Raw genomic sequence first — 23,120 nt, 5'->3', positions numbered from 1 at the left:
ATATTCTCCTGTTCAAAAATTCAAATTACAGGGACCGCGAGAATTTTTCCCGTAAAACTGGATTTGTAACAGGATCATATGACGCGCAAAGAGGTGGCACGCGAGAACATGCCACCTCCTGGTAAGATATATTCTCCTGTTCAAAAATTCAAATTACAGGGACCGCGAGAATTTTTCCCGTAAAACTGGATTTGTAACAGGATCATATGACGCGCAAAGAGGTGGCACGCGAGAACATGCCACCTCCTGGTAAGATATATTCTCCTGTTAGAAAATTCAAATTATGGAGAAGCGCGAAAATTTTTCCCGTAAAACTGGATTTGTAACAGGATCATATGACTTGCAAGGAGGTGGCACGTTCTCGCGTACCACCTCCTGGTAAGGTATATTCTCCTGTTCAAAAATTCAAATTACAGGGACCGCGAGAATTTTTCCCGTAAAACTGGATTTGTAACAGGATCATATGACGCGCAAAGAGGTGGCACGCGAGAACATGCCACCTCCTGGTAAGATATATTCTCCTGTTAGAAAATTCAAATTATGGAGAAGCGCGAAAATTTTTCCCGTAAAACTGGATTTGTAACAGGATCACATGACGCGCAAAGAGGTGGCACGCGAGAACATGCCACCTCCTGGTAAGATATATTCTCCTGTTAGAAAATTCAAATTATGGAGAAGCGCGAAAATTTTTCCCGTAAAACTGGATTTGTAACAGGATCATATGACTTGCAAGGAGGTGGCACGTTCTCGCGTACCACCTCCTGGTAAGGTATATTCTCCTGTTCAAAAATTCAAATTACAGGGACCGCGAGAATTTTTCCCGTAAAACTGGATTTGTAACAGGATCATATGACGCGCAAAGAGGTGGCACGCGAGAACATGCCACCTCCTGGTAAGATATATTCTCCTGTTCAAAAATTCAAATTACAGGGACCGCGAGAATTTTTCCCGTAAAACTGGATTTGTAACAGGATCATATGACGCGCAAAGAGGTGGCACGCGAGAACATGCCACCTCCTGGTAAGATATATTCTCCTGTTAGAAAATTCAAATTATGGAGAAGCGCGAAAATTTTTCCCGTAAAACTGGATTTGTAACAGGATCATATGACTTGCAAGGAGGTGGCACGTTCTCGCGTACCACCTCCTGGTAAGGTATATTCTCCTGTTCAAAAATTCAAATTACAGGGACCGCGAGAATTTTTCCCGTAAAACTGGATTTGTAACAGGATCATATGACGCGCAAAGAGGTGGCACGCGAGAACATGCCACCTCCTGGTAAGATAAATTCTCCTGTTAGAAAATTCAAATTATGGAGAAGCGCGAAAATTTTTCCCGTAAAACTGGATTTGTAACAGGATCATATGACTTGCAAGGAGGTGGCACGTTCTCGCGTACCACCTCCTGGTAAGGTATATTCTCCTGTTCAAAAATTCAAATTACAGGGACCGCGAGAATTTTTCCCGTAAAACTGGATTTGTAACAGGATCACATGACGCGCAAAGAGGTGGCACGCGAGAACATGCCACCTCCTGGTAAGATATATTCTCCTGTTAGAAAATTCAAATTATGGAGAAGCGCGAAAATTTTTCCCGTAAAACTGGATTTGTAACAGGATCATATGACTTGCAAGGAGGTGGCACGTTCTCGCGTACCACCTCCTGGTAAGGTATATTCTCCTGTTCAAAAATTCAAATTACAGGGACCGCGAGAATTTTTCCCGTAAAACTGGATTTGTAACAGGATCACATGACGCGCAAAGAGGTGGCACGCGAGAACATGCCACCTCCTGGTAAGATATATTCTCCTGTTAGAAAATTCAAATTATGGAGAAGCGCGAAAATTTTTCCCGTAAAACTGGATTTGTAACAGGATCATATGACTTGCAAGGAGGTGGCACGTTCTCGCGTACCACCTCCTGGTAAGGTATATTCTCCTGTTCAAAAATTCAAATTACAGGGACCGCGAGAATTTTTCCCGTAAAACTGGATTTGTAACAGGATCACATGACGCGCAAAGAGGTGGCACGCGAGAACATGCCACCTCCTGGTAAGATATATTCTCCTGTTAGAAAATTCAAATTATGGAGAAGCGCGAAAATTTTTCCCGTAAAACTGGATTTGTAACAGGATCATATGACTTGCAAGGAGGTGGCACGTTCTCGCGTACCACCTCCTGGTAAGTTATATTCTCCTGTTCAAAAATTCAAATTACAGGGACCGCGAGAATTTTTCCCGTAAAACTGGATTTGTAACAGGATCATATGACGCGCAAAGAGGTGGCACGCGAGAACATGCCACCTCCTGGTAAAGTTATATTAATTTCTTTTGTTCAGAAAGTAATATTTCTCCTAAACGAAAATTTTAACTATTGATAGGCCCTGAGAATTTTTTCCGCGAATCTTTAACTTGTAATGTTATGTTTTCACTTGATGTGTGAAGAAAGATGGCGGTGAATTTCGAGAATGTAATAAGAAATTTTCTGGAATTTATATAAAATATTTTTCGCTGCACTGTCTCGAATCCAGATCGCTGGTTTTGTATTCAGGAATGGTATCATCGTACTACACTCTGTTCTGATTTACGTAGGACAAAACTAGTATATAAGTTATTCTAGTCCTATTTTCGATAAGATCTGCTTATTATATAGAAGATAATTAGATATCAGGATAAGGATAGATGTAATATAGGTAATATTTAATAGAGAACACATTGAATTTTATGATTTTTGAATATTTATTTTTTACTTTTAATATAATATACAGAAAATATGTTGTTCACAATAAAATATATATGTATGTAATGTAATTTAGTGTAATTTAACTTAATGTATTATAATGTAATGTAATGTGATGTAATATAATCTGTAACCTATAGTTTGTACATTACGTTATTGTTCACAATTCGATTATTCTACTTTGTTACATTGCATTTAAAAATAATTGCTTTATAATTATATACATCAGGTCGAAATTCATTGGAATCCTTTTGTTCCAGTTTGTTTGATGAAGTCCTATGATATCCAATAATAGTTTATATCCCTTGAACAGCAATCTTTTTAATTTCCAATTCTTTCCATATCTTCAAATATTTCTCTGATTTCCAATTTTGTCCGTCCTTGTAACAAAGAATTCTCTTCAAGACTGCTTTCACATACTAGAAGAATAATTATACAGAGGATTATTATTTTTCTTTCCATTCCTTTTAATAATATTTGGTTTACATTTCTTTCATACTTACCGAAAAATAATCATATCAATGATATTTCAATTGTTGTTGTAGTTTTCGATAACGTCTTGGAATTTTTTTAGATCGTTCTCTTTTCTTTTCTCGTGCACTTTAAACATAAGATAAAAAGAAAAGAAGAAATAAGTTAGACAGATAGATAAATATATATATATATATATAGTCAGAGAGAGAGAGAAAGAGAGAGAGAGAGAAATGAGGTATTAGAGATATAATGATGATCACTTACGATTTCATAAGAATTTTCATGTTCAATCACGTATCATGAATGAGTAACTCGAGGGATTATTATTTTAAGGGTCCAAAGCTTTCTGGCACGTTAACGATAAGGTGTTTCCAAAGTCCAGTTAGGACTGGCATATCGATATACGAGAAATCCACTCACACACACGGTGGTCCTTATGACTAATAGTCCTCCGGCCTTTTCGAATATCGTTTCAAACTCGATACTTTCGCTTCTCCTTTGCTCCTCCCACTTACACGCCATAAAAGAAACAACATTGTGAATGATAGAGAGGGAAAGAAGAGAGAGAGAGAGAGAGAGAGAGAGAGAGAGAGAGAGGGAGAGAGAAAGCCACTGACCCGACGCGATGGGGAAGTATTTGGCTCTTAAAATGAAGAAGAAAAAAAAAACCCCAGAAAATAAAGAAATGACAACAAAAAAAAATCCTAAGCCATAAAACACCTGATGGAAAACCTTCGTCGACTTTTTATATTCTTCCTCTTCCTCTTCCTCTTCTTCTTCCTCTTCTTCTTCTTTTTTTTTTTCTTTTTTTTTTTTTTTTTTTTTTTTAAACTTTTAAATGTATTAATACAAATAAGACCGACGTTTCATCTCGTTTCAAATATTATACAAAAATAAATTATAGTCACGATTATCGTCATTGATTTCTATTAATATTCGTAACAACAAATCGTAGATATGATTTTTAATGAGAAAAGGAAAAAAGAAAAAAAAGAAAGAAAGAGAGAAAGAAAAAAAGTAGAATAAAAAATAAAATTCATTTCGAAATAAAGACAAATTTCAAAATAAATTATACGATTAAGTACGTACGCGTGAATTAGATTTAATGCGATTAGATCTCGCATAGATTTTTTTTTCTTATTTTTTTTTTGGTTTTTTTTTTGTTTTGTTTTGTTTTTCTTCGAAATAAATCATAAATAATCGTTTTCAAAGAGCAAATAAATATCATTAATCCCATAACGTATTACCGGATCTTAGATATGCTTACTTACCGTGGGCTGATATAGTTAGTCAGTATATTTGTTACTTTATATAACAGTACAGTAAAACCCACTCAAACTGTTCACATAACTGTGTTCAATAATATGTATTTAAAAATCATAGAAATAGAGATCAGTCGAATATCGTTATGGATAACCATGAAAAGTCTTTTAATTAATAAAAAAAAAAAAAAAAAAAAAAAAAAAAAAAAAAAATTGGCTTTAAAAGGCAAAGTTCAGAAAAGTAATAATCGATTTTTCAAAACAAAAATCTTTTGCGTATCGATCGATATATTCAATGTCAATCGTGAGATTCAACGAAAGAAAAAGAAAAAAAGAAAAAGAAAGCAAAAAAAAAAAAAAAAAAAAAATCAAGTTTGTCCGATTTAAATTAAAATAAATTATTTTCACTATGATAGGATTTTACCTCTGTCTATCAAATTGAACGATTTATATTATTTTTCAATAATCAATTGATAATACCTTTAATGGAATTAGATTTGAGAATAGAAGTGTGGTATGTCGGATTCGATGTCCCACGCAAGTCGAATGCAAAGTATTACCTCTTAGTCTGCCCACTGCTGTCTGCTATGTTAATTGCGAGACAATGGCGCCAACAGGAAGAACACCTATGTATATATGTATCTATATATATATATATATATATATATGTGTATGTGTGTGTGTGTGTGTTGTACATTGAAATCACTAGTAGACGACAAGACACCGAATCTTACGATCGAACGGAGGCGTTAAACTACTCTTGTCGTACATTTATTATCTACGACCGATGAAAGCAAACTGTTAATACTGACGTTAGATCGAGATGTCACGAAATGACGCGATAGCTTGCTTGTTAAAATTATAATAACGATTAAAACGAATAAATATCATCATTCGCTTCTGTTCAATGACGAAAGAGTAACTACGATTTAAAAATATTTCTACGGGATCGTTCGTCTTCTTTTTTCTTCTTTTTTCTTCTTCTTCTGTCTCTTCTTTTTTTTTTTTTTTTTTTTTTTTTTTCTTTTCTCCTTTACGAATTTATTATTCACGGAGGGGAAAAAATAAATCATCATTATTACACGCGACAATTATTTTAATAAAAAATGATCACTCTTATATATTATCATGTCTTTTATAATTAAAAAAAATTTTCTTTCTCATTCGAACGATTCGAAAGATTTTTTTATTAACCTCCATTTGATCACATATAATTACGTTTATCGGAAAATTATATTCTTATGTGCGACATAATAAATATTTTCCCTACCTACTACCCCCATCCCCCCTCCCCCACTCACCCTCCATTGTAATATTATTTGGACGTTGCAAATTTTTTTTTGGAATATTTTGATCCTTTTTTACGAAGAATGATTAATAAGAAATTTCTGACAACGTTCGTTGTAAAAAAAGTTTATTCAGAAATTCGAAAAGGTTTTCGTGAGGAGAAAAGAAAAAGTAAAAAAGAAAAAGAAAGAAAATTTAACAATCCTACAATCCTTAAGGGATTTTATTGTACCGTCGAAAAAGAAAAAGAAAAAGAAAAAGAAAAAAAAAAAGAAAGAAGGAGAAAGGAAAAAAGAGTCATAGAAAGTTGCACGTTGCTTTTAGAAAAAAATTTCAAGCTTATCGAAAGCTTTTTCTTTCTTTATGAAAGTCCATCGTTTTGTTCGTTTATATAATAATCGAGATAATATTATCAAAGCGTACATACATTCGTTCTCCTGTTTGTACGAAGAAGCCATTGACACTCTTAGTGAAAAGAAATATAGTGTACCCTATTACACTCGAGCCTCGACAAAATTAATTCTCTTCATTCCTAAGTGCACGTTGCTGCAAACCGTCATCATCAATGGCAAGTAAATTAAGTACGTCACTGGGTTATTTAGTTCGTTCGATTTGATTGATTCGAACTAATTTAATTTTAATAGAATTACCTTCGTAAAACGACATATCTCTATAATTATTATTAATTTAATTTTATACGAATATCAATTTCTTTTTTTTTTGCCCCCATTTTTTCTTTATTTTCTAATTATTCTAAATCTTCTCTCTAATCTTTAATAACATTGTCTCTTCGTGTCGTTCATATCTTTGTCCAATGATATATTATTTTTATATTTTTTCTCTAAGTAAAATTACACTCAATATAATTTATTATTAATTAAAAGAGCAAAAAAAAAAATATATATATATATACGATCTTTCACAATTTTTTTTTACCTACGACAATGATTTTTATTCTAATTCACTTTCTTCTTTTTTTTTTTTTTTTTATTTATTTCACATAATTTATAAACAAGACGTATTAAATATCTTCATACAAGATATATTTATAAATCTAACACGATTTATATATAATAAACGTACAAATTTTAACTTTTATTATATATTGATATATTTATAATATATCATTTGAATAATATTATGAATAATAATAATAATAATAATAATAATAATAATAATAATAATAATAATAATAATAATAATAATAATAATAATATTAATAGTATTTGAATAATATTATTCTATTATTATTATTATTTGTTTTCTTTATTTTCACAAAAATATATCATTCTCTCTCTCCACCCTTCTTCCCCGCCCCCCCTCCCCTCTCTCTCTCTCTCTCTCTTTCTCATTTAATTGATAGCAAAGGAATTTTATAAGAATGATAAAATATTAGATAATTACCAACTTTTTTTTTGCATCCATACAAACGTTTAACCCAGTCAAGTATAATTAATATCTTCTTCTATAGAGAAGCGGTAAGAGAAAAAGAAATAAAAGTGGTGAGAGAAAGAGAAAGAGAGAGAGAGAGAGAGAATATATAGCTCGTTCTCGTGGTAATTAAATCATTAAAGTCAATTCCTAACGAGTTCTTACAAAGCTCAGAGTACCGGCGCCCAGGACAATCGTTTCTACACGATCGTCGAACGGTGTTTCGCGAACGCGATCGATTTATCTTATTCGTTCGAGGCCACTCGAGTCCCACGTTCGATTATACGTGCATGCGTGACACACGAACAATCTCAAATCGATTATCGATGCACGAATTTCTTCCTCATCCGGCGTTACATATCGAAAATTAAACGCATCTATAAATTAATATTACGTTTTCTCTTTTCTCTTTTCTTTTCTTTCTTTCTTTTTCTTTTTCTTGTTCTTTTTCTCTTTTAAATTAATCCTTCGAGATCGGTAATTCTTTTTCTTTTTCCTTTTTTTTTTTTTTTTTTTTTTTTTTTTTTTTTTTTTTTTTTTTTTTCACGAACATTCGACTTCGAATAAAATATTTTCAATAGCGAATGAACAAACGTATTTTAATCGATACGTAACGATTATTATCGAAGGAGAGATGATAAAAAATACGATGGGATTTATATGAAAATATTCCTGAGAGAATTAATTGACATTGCAATGTGGATTTTCTATGGTTACTTTTTCAATCTCGAAAAAAAAATAAAAAGAAAAAAAAAAAAAATGATGATGGGAGAGAAAAGTTTTCGAATGAAAACTTTTCAAAAATCGTAACTTTTTAGGCTTGTTAATAATGATACTAGAGCTCCTTAATAACTGGACTTTTAATACGATTTAAAAGAAAAAAAAAAAGAAATAAAAAAAAAAAAAGAAATGAAAATTATCTAAAAACTTAATAATTAATTATGAGAAATTTTTCAGTTCTCATCGTTTGTAATACGATCGAATTTTATGATAAATAAAAACGAACGATCGAATTTAAATCATAAAACTTTTGCTAACTTTTGTATATAAGTCGAAATAAATTTGATTTTTAAACAATCGAGAATTATTCTCTGATCGAGTCGAGTTTTTGAAGAAGAAAAAAGAAAAGAGAAAACAGAAGAGAGAGAGAGAGAGAGAGAGAGAGAGAGAGAGAGAGAGAGAGAGAGAGAAATGTAAGAAAAGAAAAAAAGAAAAAAGAAAAAATATATCACGAAATATATAACGTAAGAAAAATAGTATCGAAACGAATCAACGTGAATCGAAAAATTTCTTTTTAAAAATATTTTTGTCACAAATATTTTTTTTCACGAAGTGAATTCTCGAAAGAGAAATGCAAGGTGTAATTGCATTCCGCAGATAATCGAGTACGTGCATTGTGTGACAGAGTCACGACGAGCTCGAAGAAGAAGAAGAAGAAGAAGAAGAAGAAGATGAAAAAGAAAAAGAATAAGAAAAAGAAGAATATGAAGAAGAAGAAGAAGAAGAAGAAGAAGAAGAAGAACCGCATAAGAGGAGTTTAAAGCTCACAATCGGCCATTCCTATGGGACTTATGGGGTCTTGGCTGGTTGTAACAACAAGTGGTTCTCAGAGCGATAAGCCGACTTGCTACCACCACGACTACTTTTCTAGGAGAAGAGTTATAGGTAAAGATAAACCCTGACACACGACTTAGTACCTTAGTATACTCAACTATAGAGTGAATGTTCGAACGTGAACAAAGATGTCCATTATATATACATATATATATATATATATATATATATATATATATATATATATATATATCATTGGAGAAAAAATATTTTTTCTTCTTCTTTTTCTTCCTTTTTCTTTTTCGATATGAAAGTAACATCGTAAGAAATTACGAATTAAAAAATATTAGTAATTATTATTATTATTATTATTAATTTTTGTTCGATCGATAGAAATTAAGATTATGATATTCGTAATTAGATGAAAATATTTGTTTATAACATGGACAATTATAAAAATTATATGATGAATTAATTCGTTTAATCAATCGAATGTTCTTTTTTTTTTTTTTTTTACATTCTCGTGATTAGAAGATTAAATTCATGATTTGATTATTTATGATTAGGAATTAATGTGACCGATGTATTTGATTAATGAATTTTTTTCTGATTTACGATTAGAATTGAATATAGTAATTATACGATGGTAAGGTTTACGAGAGGTAAAAAATAAAAAAAAAAAAAAAAAAAAAAAAGAGTAGAAGAAAAAATGAAAGAAAAAATGAAAGAAAGACTTTTTATGTTTATGAGAAAGTATCATCCTTCTTTTTTTTTTTCTTCTTCTTTTTTTTTCCTTTCGCTACAAAATGCGAGAAAGAAGGAAATGAATGTCCTTCGAAGCGTTACTTTATAATTGCCAAGCCCGACAAAGGGTCGTACGGTCCTTCTGGCGTGACTCGTGGATTCCTTTCAAGCACAAAGTTCCTGTCAACTCTCTGACACCTTTACAACAAAATCTATCATTCTTTTCTCTCACTCTCTCTCTTTCATACGAACTGGCATGCAGATTCAATAGCAAATTATTGCTAACAATTATTTCATAAAAGAAATATCGTCTTGTTATAACGACAAATTAATAATATTATTCGTTTAAATGAATTTTTCTTCTTTTTTTTTCTTTTTTTTTTGATTTTAAAAAAATCGACACACACTACATAAACACGTCGTGTACCGTGAATTTAAACGAACATTTCTTCCTACAAACAAATACGTACGATTTAATCGTACACGATTAAATTGTACAGGATTAAATTGTAACGATGAATTAAATAAAATAAATCGAATCGAACGAAGTTCAAATGAAAATTAAATGAAATTCAATTAAATGAAATAAAAAGAACAAAAAAAAAAAAAAATAAAATAAAATAAAATAAAATAAAATAAAATAAAATAAATGGAATCGAACGGATATCAAATGAAAATTAAATGAAATTCAATTAAATGAAATAAAAGGAAAAAAAATAAAATAAAATAAAATAAAATAAAATAAAATAAAATAAAACAAAACATATGTTAAATGTAAAATAAGAAATTCTTTTCCCTAGCATAAATATATTCAAACAATATATACTTAGAAAGTTATAAAAAAAAAAAAAAAAATACATTTATATATATATATATATATATAACGTGGATCAAGTAAAAGGATTTTTCCGATATAAATCAAAGTAGAAATGGCAAAAAAAGAAATCGATTAAAGGAGAAGAGAAAGAAGACAAAAAAAAAAAATATAACCATATTGGAATATGTTTCTTTTCTTTCGTGTGGTCGATCAAGAGAAAGAGCAAGTAACATGCTCGAGCACTGATCTTATCTCTCCATCGTTGCGATCTTATTTACATTAGCTATCCCGACACGAACGATCGTATTAATTAACAGTAAGAATATATCCTGAAGCTCAACTAACAGATACATAAGACAGAAAGAGACAGAAAGAGAGAGAGAGAGAGAGAGAGAGAGAGAGAGAAAGAGAAAGAGATAGAATAAGAAAGATATAGAAAGAGTTGTGATAGAAAGAAATAGAAAGCATTAAAGTTTGTTTTACTTAGGCATTAGAAGACGTTTCTTTCGAATAGACATCTTGTAAAATTTTTTTCTCTTTTTTTTTTTCTTTTCTTCCTTCTCTCTCTCTCTCTCTCTCTCTCTTTTTTAAAAATGAACGTGAAATTAACGTCTAGTGAAATAGCTGTTCGTCGTTCCCGGAAAAAGCATGCGAACTCATGTATTTTGCTCTTTCCAGTGGAACGACCATTCTAAAAATAAATTCTCTTAGAGCAACGCTGGCATTGCTAGTAAAGCCTGTAATCACCTTCCTTTTCATTACCCATCGAATAATAATATCCCATATAATCGATCGATCGGAAAATCTTTATCTACATTTTATGATGAGAATCGATCAGATAATCGATCATTGAAAATTTCATTTTACGAGCGACATTTTTCTGTATGTATGTGTGTATATATATATATGTATAACGTGAAAATATTATAATTGAAAATAATTACAAATATCGCTTTTTTGCTTTTTGTCTTCTCTTTGGTTTTTTTTTTTGTTTTCTTGTTTCTTTTCTTTCTTTCTTTTTTTTTTTTTATTTTCTTAATCGAACATTTTCTTTTTCTTTTTTTTTTTTTTTTTTTTTTTCATTAGATCGATAACTGATGGATTCTCTAGGTATCAAACGATTAAATATTTAAATACAAATATTATTAATAATTATTTACGACGATTTGACAAGTATTATTTTGTTAGATTGATACTTGAAATTTCTTTTCTTTCTTTTCTCTTTTTTTTTTTATATCAAAAAAAAAAAAAAAAAAAAAATCGTTCAAACGCGTAGACAATTAATGGTCAATCGAATGAATTCATGAATGATTTTTTTTTATGATACTTAACAATTTTCAATGTAACAACATTCGAAAGTCTTTAAGATATTAAAGGATGAATAAAATAAATATTTTAAGTCAAATAATTCTAGTAAAATAGGAAGTTAATTTTTATTTCTTTTTTTTTTGTTTTGTTTTGTTTTTTTTTTTACCTTTCTTCTCTTTTCCATGAAAAGATAAAGAAAAAGTAGATTTTCCTTTAACTGGCCTTGGCCTTGGCCGTCCCTCGAACTGCTTCGTCCTCTTCTATCTTTTTCGAATGAGCCTCGAGGAGAATTCTGAAGAACAACGACGGTAGAAGAAACTTCACGAGTTCTTTACCTAAATGGTAAACGTTGCAATTTTATGTTACCGTTCGAGAGAATTCTCTTCCCTTGTTAATTGTTACCACGAGATATATTTTTCTAACGATATAAAAACTTTTTTCTATGACAGACTTCTATGAACTATTCTTTTCTTTTCTTTTTTTCTTTTCCCTTATCCTTTCTTCTCGAAAGGAAATATAATTTCCCTTTCGATTCAACGAAAAATCACAATTTCGAATTAAAACGAAAATATATTTCACGACGCAATTATGATCCTAAATTATTATTCGAAAGATTTATTTTTACAATTTTATTATTATCTTCATTAATTTTATTATTATTATTATTATTATTATTATTATTTGTTTTTTTTTTCGCACGCGTGTTTCTGCGCTTTGATAGTTAAAAAAAGAAAAAAAAAAAGAGAGAAAGAAAAACGAAGAGAAATAAATAATTTTACTTTTAATTTATAACTCCACATCGTTCATTTTCAATTGTTATTCATTAGAAAATATTTATGAAATAATAATAAAAAAATTAATTATTCATCGTGTTTCTATGCAATGTGTGTTATAGAATTAGGCCAAGTTATCCTTTGGCAATACGTTTCCGGTGTCGTTGCTGGCGCCTCGGGTCGACATTTTAAAAAAAGCAAAAAGAAAAAAGAAAGAAAAAGAGAAGAATATATATATACATATATATATATATATATATATATATAAAGAAAGGAAGGAAGGAGCACACGAGTAGGCGCTATTCTCGAAGCTGTAATTTCGGTCGAGTGGGCGGAAACGAAGGTGAAAAGACGAAAGGGCAAAACTAATATTTTCGGATTATTAACATTGTCGTTGTTACAGAAAAAATTAAAACATAATTTATATCAACTTTTCGTAAATAATATTACTTATTTCATTTTATTGTTTTCTTCTTTCTCTCTTTTTTTTTTTTTTTTTTTTTTTTTTTTTTTATTATTTATTTAACACTATCGTATAAAACAGATCTTTTTATTTTTATATCACATAACATATGTATATATATTTCTTTTTTTATAATAATACATGATAAATAAATAAATAAATAAATAAATAAATAAATAAAAGTGCATATAAATTGATTGATATTATAAAGTAAACAATTTTCTATTATTCTATAAACAAACAAATAAAAGTGAATAAATTATTGATTGACGAATTAATCGTTTCTAATTAGTTTTAACAAAGTAATATAAAAATAATGATCATTAATAAAAAAAAATATTCAAATTACTTAATGCTTAATTATTAAAATAAAAAAGAATCTGCATGTATATATATATATATATATATATATATATATATATATATATATATATATATACATAGACGTACGATTAATGACCTTGGATTAATTATCTATGATTAAGAATCAAAATAGTGAATGTATTTACACCGTAATAATTGCGTGTTTGTATTTCTCGATTTATAGACCGCAACGAAGCTATGCGAGACTATCGATCGATCGAAAGTTACTCTTACGATACCAGAAAAGGGTAAGAGCTCGTTAAACCACGAATGAGAATAAGAAGAAGAAGAGGAGAAGATGGAGGAGGAGGAGGAGGAGGAGGAGGAGGAGGAGAAAGAAGAAGAAGAAGAAGAAGAAGAAACGAGCCGTCCCTCTCGATCCTCGACGAAAACGAAGCGAGTCCTGATTTATACGAGTCACCATCCTAGATTTATGTATATCGAACAACATCGATACACGTATATACATAGATATACATATATATATGTACATACATATGTAACTAACTACATATATATATATATATATATATATATATATATATATATATATACATATAAACATGACACCACACGTAAAACGATTTAACACAAATGTGGTTACATCGGGTCATGTATTTTACTCGGATGCTTCTTCTCGCCATATAAAGAGATACATCGTTTTATCAACAGGATCATCGAGCTACCGAGATATTATATGATCCATGAGAAAGATCTAGAGGATTTTTTTTAGTACAAAAAAGAAAAAAGAAAAAAAAGAAAAATAAATAAATAAATAAATAAATAAATAAAAATCCTCGACTACATAAATCTAATCTAAATATTTTTCTTTTCTTTTCTTTTCTTTTCTTTTCTCTTCTTTTCTTTCTTTCTTTTTTTTCTTTTTTTTTTCTTTTTTCGAAATTTTTACACCGATCTCCTTTTCAGCTTCGATATTATTATTTTCGCATAACCCACGTATTATCTTTGATTTGATTTTAATTATTCCTATTCTCTATCTTATTTCTCTCTTTTTCTTGCTTATCACAAAAAAAGAAAAAAAAAGAAAAAAAAAGAAAAAGAAAAAGAAAAATTAATTTTCAACTTAGATATTACAATTATACGTTCATTAAAATTTTAATAATTAAAATGAATCTCCATTGGGACGTATCGTACTCGTTATTATTGTTATTAAATTTTTCATTAAAAAATATTATCATTTTATTATTAATTGTTTACAAGAAAATTTAACAAAATTTCAACCGATCGAAATTGTTCGATTATTATAAAAGTAAAAAAGTATTATTAAAAGATCATTATTACACTTTCCAATATGAATTTTAAAGAAGAAGAAAAAGAAGAAGGAAAAAAAAAGAAGAAGAAAAAGAAGAAAAAGAAGGAAAAGAAGGAAAAGAAGGAAAAGAAGAAAAAGATGAAGAAAAAGAAGAAGAAAAAGAAGGGGTAGGGTAAAAAGATGAGCTTGTGTCGGCACTTTAGAGACGATCTAGTGTCTCGTTTAATTTCGTCGTTAATATCGGTGCGATAATAAGGGAAGGCAAAAGACGTACTACAGAGGCGTGAGATCGTTATCCGATATCTCGTCGTGGTCCATACGAGCTTGAACAACAGCAGACTTTGTTGGAATACAAATTGTCTCTCTCACCTCTCTCTCTCTCTCTCTCTCTCTCTCTCTCTCTCTCTCTCTCCATATATATATATCTTTCTTTTTATCTTTCTTTCTTCTCTCTCTCTTTCTCGTATGAGCGCGGGCGCGCGCGCGCGCGCATGAAACTAGTCTTTTCTTCGTCGAAGAATCAGGACGATGCTCGATAACGATCGACAAGATGCGAGCTAAAGCCGCCTTTGCTGTTTAATCTCTTCGAAAGATCGCGCGAACTACGCGCTCGAGATTTCGAATCAACAATTTCTCTCTCTCTCTCTCTCTCTCTCTCTCTCTCACACACACATTTATAAGCTATCTATTTATTTATTTTTTCTTTTTTTTCTTTTTTTTCTTTTATTTAATTAGTTTCATTAATTCTCGTCCGAGCGATCGTTGAAATCAGGATTAAATTTCTTCTTTATCGTACTTGCTTTCTCCTTTCTTTTTTTAATTTTCTTCTTCTTCTTCTTCTTTTTTTTTTTTCTTTTAAATCATCTAGCTCGTATTATTCTTTTTTTCCCTACGTTAATTTAATTCGTCCTTTTTAATTTGCCATTAATAAATTAATTATTAAAATTAACTTTCGGAAAATAAACTTTCGATCGATCGATTAATATAATATTCATCTTATTTATAAATTTCTTATAATTTACTTTCGTCTTAATGTTTCTATGAATTATATAACATATTAAACGTTTTATATATATATATATATATATATATATATATATATATCTTCATAATATCTTCATCTTAATCTATTAATAAATAAATTTAGATTGTATTAATCATCCCTTAAATATCATATATACTGTCATACGTGGATATATTATTTAAAAAAGAAGAAAGAACCAACAACATAAATTTGAAAAAAAAAAAAAAAAAAAGAAACAAATTCAGATTGCTATACCATGCTATATAACTATATATAGCATATTTATATGCGTGTATATAATTTGTATTAACTATAATAATTTACATTTACACTAACACGCAATCTGTTAAACGCAGTGAAACGATTTGATGAAAGAAGACAACCTAAGAGATCCATTCACACGTACAAAGGAAGTTTAAAATAAAAAAAAAAAATAATAAAGGTGGCGAATTGCTATTGAAAGAAATAGGTATGGCTTCCCTTCGGAAGAAGGTTTCAGAATCCGGCCTTAGACGTGATTATAATGCGATCGTGCGAGAAAGACGAACAGCATCTGGCAAGAGAGACTTCCTGTCCCGACGGAACCTATTTACGAAATGCATACACGTGATTCTCTCTCTCTCTCTCACCCCTCCCCTCCCCTCCCATCCCACCCCTCTCTCTCTCTCTTTCATTCTTACTTCCAACATCTAACATACACTTCCGTTTCAATCGAATAATAGCAGTCATATGAATTCCAAACTCATTCATTGAGAAATTTATCAATGACTTGTAATCTATAAGAATCTAATTCTAATCTTCCATAAATAAAATTAAAATTAATTATAATATATAAATGATGTGTGTGTGTGTGTACATATATAAGTATGTACATATATATGTATACTGATTATGATGAATGAAATGAATATATAATTCATGAATGAAAGAAGAAGAAAGAAAAATTTTATTATGACATAATTAATATTTAATTATAATTATGATATGCCTTTAATTATTAATTATGTAAATATATATATATATATATATATATATTCTTATTATTCATAAAAACTATTATTATTATTATTATTATTAGTATTATTATTATTATTATTATTATTATTATAATTATTAAAATAAAGAATTGGATCGTTCTAAAATGTATCATTTAATCATTAATAAATACATATTATAATATATACATTATCATTATAATAATAATAATAATAATAATAATAATAATAATAATTATTGTTTATTTATTTATTATTGTTACGTAAAAAAAAAAAATACATATATATATAATAATAAACTTGAAACGAGTTAAATAGAACGTGACGAATGTTAAAAGATGATTAACGAAACCATGTGCGAGTTTGAGTACCATACTGATAATAAGCTATAAGTTAGAAAGAGGGCTTTCTAAAAAGAAGGGGAAAAAAAAAAGGGATGCTTTTTAAAGTCGACAGGAGTGTGTTGAAGTTTACACGAGAAGGAAGAAAATTCCTTGCCTCGACAGTACCGACCATTAAAGCGATATCTCTGAGCTAATTGCACTGCGAGTTCTCTACTCTCTCTCTCTCTCTCTCTCTTTCTATATATATATATATATATATCCTTCTCTCTGTCGCTCCTTCTATCTCTCTGTATTTCTATTTCTCTTTCTTTTTCTCTTTCTGGTGGTAGCACCTCGATGATATTCGCAAGAGTACTTACTTGCAAGAGCTCTGGTTTCCTCCACAGCTTCTCTTCCTCTTCCTCCTTCTATTTCTCCTCTTCCTCCTCCTCCTCCTCCTCCTCCTTCTTCTCCTTCTCCTTCTCTTACTACTACTACTACTACTACTACTACTTCTTCTTCTTCTTTTTCTTCTTCTTCTTCTTGACTTCCGCATTTCGAGTATTCACCCTGATATCTCTTATTCGACCCTCTGAACTATACTTTTATTATCTCTCTTTTTTCTTTTTTTTTTTTTCTTTTCTCCCTTTGTTTTCTTTTCTTTTTTCTTTTTTCGTATCTAGGTAATTACGTATTCAATTGCAAACCCCGATATCCTCTACCTTGTGTTATCTTGTATGTCGCAATTGTAATTTTTTTTTTTTTATCTTCGTAATACAATTTCCATAGACGTTCCGTTTGGATTAATTTTTCATGGTGTTCGACATTTTCTCCCTTTCTCTCTCTCTCTCTTTCTCTCTCACTCTCTGTTTTTTTTTTCTTTTAAAATAAAATATAGAACCGTATTGCGAATAGAATTTGTACGAAGATCTAATTCGATGCTTGTAAAAATACTAATCAATAATTATCAATTAAAACTAATAATTATATTTTCTAATTATATAATTAGAAATGTTTATATTTAGAAATGTTTATCATAAAAATTTCACTCTCACAAATTTAATGTGCTTGTTTTTTTAAATAAACAAGAAAAGAAAAAAAGAAAAAAAAAGAAAAAATTAATATGAAAATTACATGTCATTATATGTTTAAAATTTATTTAGAAATAAAAAAGAAAAAGAAATATATATATATATATATATATATATATATATATATATATATAAAAGAAGCAATGATGCTGAAATAATTTTGATCTCATTCAAGTTTCTGAATTTGTATTAGAAAAATGAAAAAGAAAGAAAGAGATAGATAAATAGACAGATAGAGAGAGAGAGAGAGAGAGAGAGAGAGAGAGAGAGAGAGAGAAAGAGAAAGGAAGAAAAAAAATTGTCTTCTTAGTTATCTTATATTCTCTCTCTCTCTCTCTTTCTCTTTCTCTCTCTATTCGTGTTAGATCTTTATAAATAGTCACTACTTACTGGTTCGGACTTTGCCACGTTTAATGCGACATTAAAATCGGTGAAACTCTGTTCTCAAGTTTGAGACAAGAACCTGTCGAGAGATTCGACTATACTGAATCATACTTATCACTGTGAGTACATTTTTCGAAGAATGAACGATGAACGATGAACGATGAACGATGAACGTCGGGCGGATACTTCGATCATTAATAAATTCTTTTTAAAGAGTGACAAGGCGTTAATTAATTCGATAATACGAAAACAATCATTTTATTTCTTTCCTTTTTTTCTCTTTTACTTTCTTCTTTACTTTTTATTTTTAATAATTCATCTCAATCAATTATACTATTATCGATCGTAGTGATACGATTGTATCATAAGAAAAAAAAAAAAAAAAAAAGAAAAAAGAAAAAAAAGAAAGAAAGAAAACAATAATATAATAAAATCAATCTAAATTCTACGTGTATACGTATGATTCATAATAAATATTATTTAAAAGAAAAAATTAACGATATATCATTATTCGGATTAATGATGAAAATTTTGTTCATTGAAAATTTCTATTGAAATTAATCTAAAAATTAATTATATCTATATATTATTAAAAGTACAAAAATTATTATGATTGAACAGATCAATATTAAAGATTTTATATTTGGCAAAATTTTCATTAAGTAATTTTCATTAAGTAATTTTCATTAACTAATCGATGCATATAAAAAATACATTTTATCTCTCTCCCTCCCTCTCTCTCTCTCTCTCTCTCTCTCTCTCTCTCTCTTTTCATATATATATATATATATCTTTCTGAACAGTGAAATCCATTAAGCTTGGTGTATGGATCATGGATTGAGAAAAATGAAGACGTCACGATGATGGCGCCCATAAAGACGAATCGCATGGACCACGAAATGCACGACGGGGTAGCGAATATCATAAATCATCCGGTTTCTGGACGCCACGGAAGGACAGAATCAACTCTCTCTCTCTCTCTCTCTCTCTCTCTCTCTCTCTCTCTCTCTCTCTCTCTCTCTCTCACTCTCTTTTTTTTTTCTTTCTCTACATTCTGATAAACGTAAACACGCGTGTTAAATCCCCGAATGGAAGAGGAACGAGCGATTATTTTCGTCGCGTGCCACACACGCGTGACGCCTTTCATCCTTCACGTTTCTTGGCTCTTCACGTTCCTTGCTTGTGAACGAACGATTAGCAGACTGACTTGGAATTAATGCGAGTAGACAGTCTACCGTGTGTCTCTTCTATAAAGAGATACGATCCTATTTGTCTAACCAAATCTCTGTATTTACCTTACTGGCATATTCTCTTTAACAATAAATTTCTCTTTTTTTCTCTATCCTTCTCTCTCTCTCTCTCTCTCTCTCTCTCTCTCTCTGTCTCTCTCTCTCTCTCTCTCTTTTTCTCGATATATCTTCTCTTTCTCTTTCTTTCTCTCCTTCACTTTTCACCGAGCGATTTTTAAATAATTTCAAAAAAAAAAAAAAACATTTAACATTGTTCTTCCTTTCCATCTTTTCTTTCCTTCAAAAATTTTTCTTAATCGAAAGAATTTTTGAAAAAACTTTAATTCAATTTCACTTTTTAATATTCTAATGTATCCCATCATTATTATTATCATCATTATTTTCTCCTTTTTTTTTTTTTTTTTTTTTTTTTTTTGTAAACATATATCTAATAAAAATATAATAAGAAATGTTTTCAATTGAATCTTCGAAATTAAATGTCTTCGATAAAATTTATAAGACGAGACAATTTTAAAGAGGAAACACTTTTTTAATTCGCATTAAAAGTGTACGAAATGAAATATTTATAGAATAAAATATGTAAAAAGAATAAAAATTTATTAATAGAAATATTGCAAACCTAAATATTATTGATAAAACATATACAAATTGAAACGTTTCATTCCATTCATGATTTATTCTCTCACTCTCTTTCTTGCTTTTTTTCTTCATATAAAAAACCAAATTGTACGTAATTGCTCGTAAGACAATACTACGTGCGGAGGAGAGGGGGAAAAGAAAAACAAGAAGAAAAACAAGTAATAAAAGATGCATTGAATGAACATTAAGGTTCCAAGATAACTCAATACGGATAGTACATTGCAATAAAAATTGTAAAGCGAATGAGAGAGAGAGAGAGAGAGAGAGAGAGAGAGAGAGAGAGAAAATAAGATAGAAAAGGAAGCAAAAGTAAGTAACAAAGACGATTGCATTCAATGGCCTAATCCCATTTCATTCTCTCGTATCTTGTTTACCAAGTTATTTCAGAAATTATATTACAGTCCATATCGGAAGATACCCTAGACCTACGTAAAACTTATTCTTACGTTAAAACTGCATTAACACGACAATTGTAATATTTAAACAAATATGTCTATATCATAATAATAATAATAATAATAATAATAATACTATTGTAAAAGCAAAAAAGATACGAAAGAAAAGTCTAATCTCTAAAAAAAAAAAAAAAAAAAAAAAAAAAAAAAAAAAAAAACAAAAGAAAAGAAAGAAAGAAAGAAAGAAGAAATAATTCTAAGGGTTTCACGATTAATATAGAAATAATTCATAATAAATATCTGTAGAAAAAAAAAACAAAAAAAAAAAAAGAAAAAAAAAAAGATTTCAATCAGTAATTGAAAGTATTTTTTTTTCTTCCCTCTTCATAATCAATCAAACAAATAATTACTTACGAAACGAATAATTTTTCCATTATTTTTTTTTTTTTTCCTTTTTTCGAACGATCTGTTCTCCTATATCAACGTACACACACACGCGCATACACATACACATGCACATACATACGTAAATACACGCATAAATACGTACATATATATATCTCTTTTTGTAGAAAATTTCTAACTCTTATCGCAGGCGTGAATAACGCGTATCAATACGACCAAAACAATAAATGAAAACACTATGAGATAATCGCAATGTATCTTATATCAGAGAATGAAGTGCATAGACGTATCTTCTTCTTTTTTGGATAAGAAGAAGAAGAAAAAAAAAGAAATAAGAAAAACGAAAAAATAAGATAAAATCTCATTGAGAGAAAGGATGAACGCAAGGCGTTGTGTCTATCAGCATGAAAGTCGACATAGCTATGCGTAAACGGTATACTTGTTTTCTATCTAAACGGTCGATGGTGAATGGTCGTTTGGTGTGTCAGAAAGAGGAAGAAAGAAAGAAAGAAAGAAAGAGAGAGAGAGAGAGAGAGAGAGAGAGAGAGAGAGAAAGATAATTAATTTAATTAGTTTCAGCGAAAGGCTAACTTTAATCGTTCGTTTCGCTCGTATGCGAATAAATCGTAAACGTTCGTTCTAAATGGGAAGCTTTAAAAGACGAATCGATACGTATGTAAAAAAAAAAAAAAAGACGAACAATAAAAAAGAAAAAAATATATATAAACGAAAAAGAGAGCAAGAATTTAAAGAAAATTCATTGGAAATAATATCGTTTGAAAGACGATATCGTATTAAAATAAAATCATAACTTCTCTAACAAAATTACGAATGAATTCGATTAAGATAAAAATATCTTTCTTTCTTTTCTTTTACCCGCCACCCCCCGCCCCTTTTTTTATATCTTTTATTTATGAAAGAACATATCTGTACGTAGAGTACAAAAAAAAAAAAAAAATTTGAACAGTCACTTAAATTTATTATCCTTAATTTTATTCTTAATTTCAAACTTCAATTCGTTTTAACATTTGATTTTAAACTTTGTTAATAAATTATTTCAACAAGTTTGAATTTTCAAGTGGGTTAACGAGAGAAAAAGGCTTCTAAGATCTTTAGAAACAGGAAGTGATTCATGATCGGTATTTATACTAATCGCCCATCGATCTTTCCATATATATCTCAAAGATCCGATCTCGAGAAATACGATTAGGTTGATTACACCCTACTATGATTATTTTATTTCATACCTACATATATATATATATATATATATATATATATATATATATATATATATACATATATTCATCGATTTTCTTCACGATAACACAAATAAAACGATTTCTGTATATACGAATAAGAATTAATATCTCTCTCTCTCTCTCTCTCTCTCTCTCTCTCTCTTTCTCTCTCTCTCTCTTTCTTTCTATCTTTCTCTTTCTCACATATATAAGCACATATACAATCAGACAGATAGATAGACGCGCATACATATACGCTAATACATATACGTTAATAACAAAAAATGTAATAATGTTCTAATACGAAATACATTATTTCAAAAATTGCATTAACTTCCTAATCGAGTTAGAGAAAAGTACAAAAAAAAAAAAGAAAAAAAAAATCATTGACCTCCCTCATTAAAACCATAAATACACGTTACCGTACGACGTGGTCATTTCAACGTGGCCAAACTTATATTCACCCCTTATATATATGTACTGCGTATGCGTGTGCATATACGTATATATATCTAAGTATGCGAGAGTACGACCTGTCCGTAAGAAGACAAGGATAGATATATGTATGTTTCACGGGGATAAAGAGTGAGATGGTGAATCGATGGTCAGAGAGAATGCCTTTGATCCGTCGTCCTCTTCGACTAGCCATAAAAAGGGCGCCGTTTACGCTCGTGCCGTACCATCCTGTGCCGTGCCTATTCGTACCGTGCTGTGCCGTACCGTACCGTGCTGTGCCTTGTGTTTGCCCCCCTGTTCTAGAGATACTAATACCAAAAGAAAGAGATAGAGAGAGAGAGAGAGAGAGAGAGAGAGAGAGAGAGACAGAAAGAAAAGAAATAGAAAGAGAGAGAGATAGAGAGAGAGAGAGAGAGAGAGAGAGAGAGAGAGA

At 29.7% G+C, this 23,120-nt stretch overlaps 1 protein-coding gene and 1 long non-coding RNA gene across 7 annotated transcripts in view; both read right to left on the bottom strand.

The window, feature by feature from the left end:
- The window catches only part of LOC124955748 (laminin subunit alpha-1), a 125,171-nt gene that overhangs the window by 100,781 nt on the left and 1,270 nt on the right, over positions 1–23,120 (bottom strand). The gene's annotated exons all lie outside the window — the stretch shown is intronic.
- LOC124955751 overlaps positions 2,750–23,120 on the bottom strand; it is a 21,157-nt gene continuing 786 nt past the window's right edge. The window contains exons 1-5 of one of the 5 annotated variants that reach the window (XR_007102953.1): positions 6,186–6,689; positions 4,952–5,097; positions 3,474–3,719; positions 3,239–3,335; positions 2,750–3,154 (exon numbers count right to left, since the gene is read on the bottom strand). This is a non-coding gene — a long non-coding RNA (uncharacterized LOC124955751). Of the gene's footprint in view, positions 3,155–3,238; positions 3,336–3,473; positions 3,720–4,951; positions 5,098–6,185; positions 6,690–11,778; positions 12,619–17,206; positions 17,831–23,120 lie in introns of those variants that run through there. The other 4 variants (XR_007102951.1, XR_007102952.1, XR_007102950.1 and 1 more) reach the window with 4 other exon arrangements.

Source organism: Vespa velutina, chromosome 19, assembly GCF_912470025.1.
Source record: "Vespa velutina chromosome 19, iVesVel2.1, whole genome shotgun sequence".
Lineage (NCBI taxonomy): Eukaryota > Metazoa > Arthropoda > Insecta > Hymenoptera > Vespidae > Vespa > Vespa velutina.
This window is presented reverse-complemented; position numbering and strand designations above follow the sequence as displayed.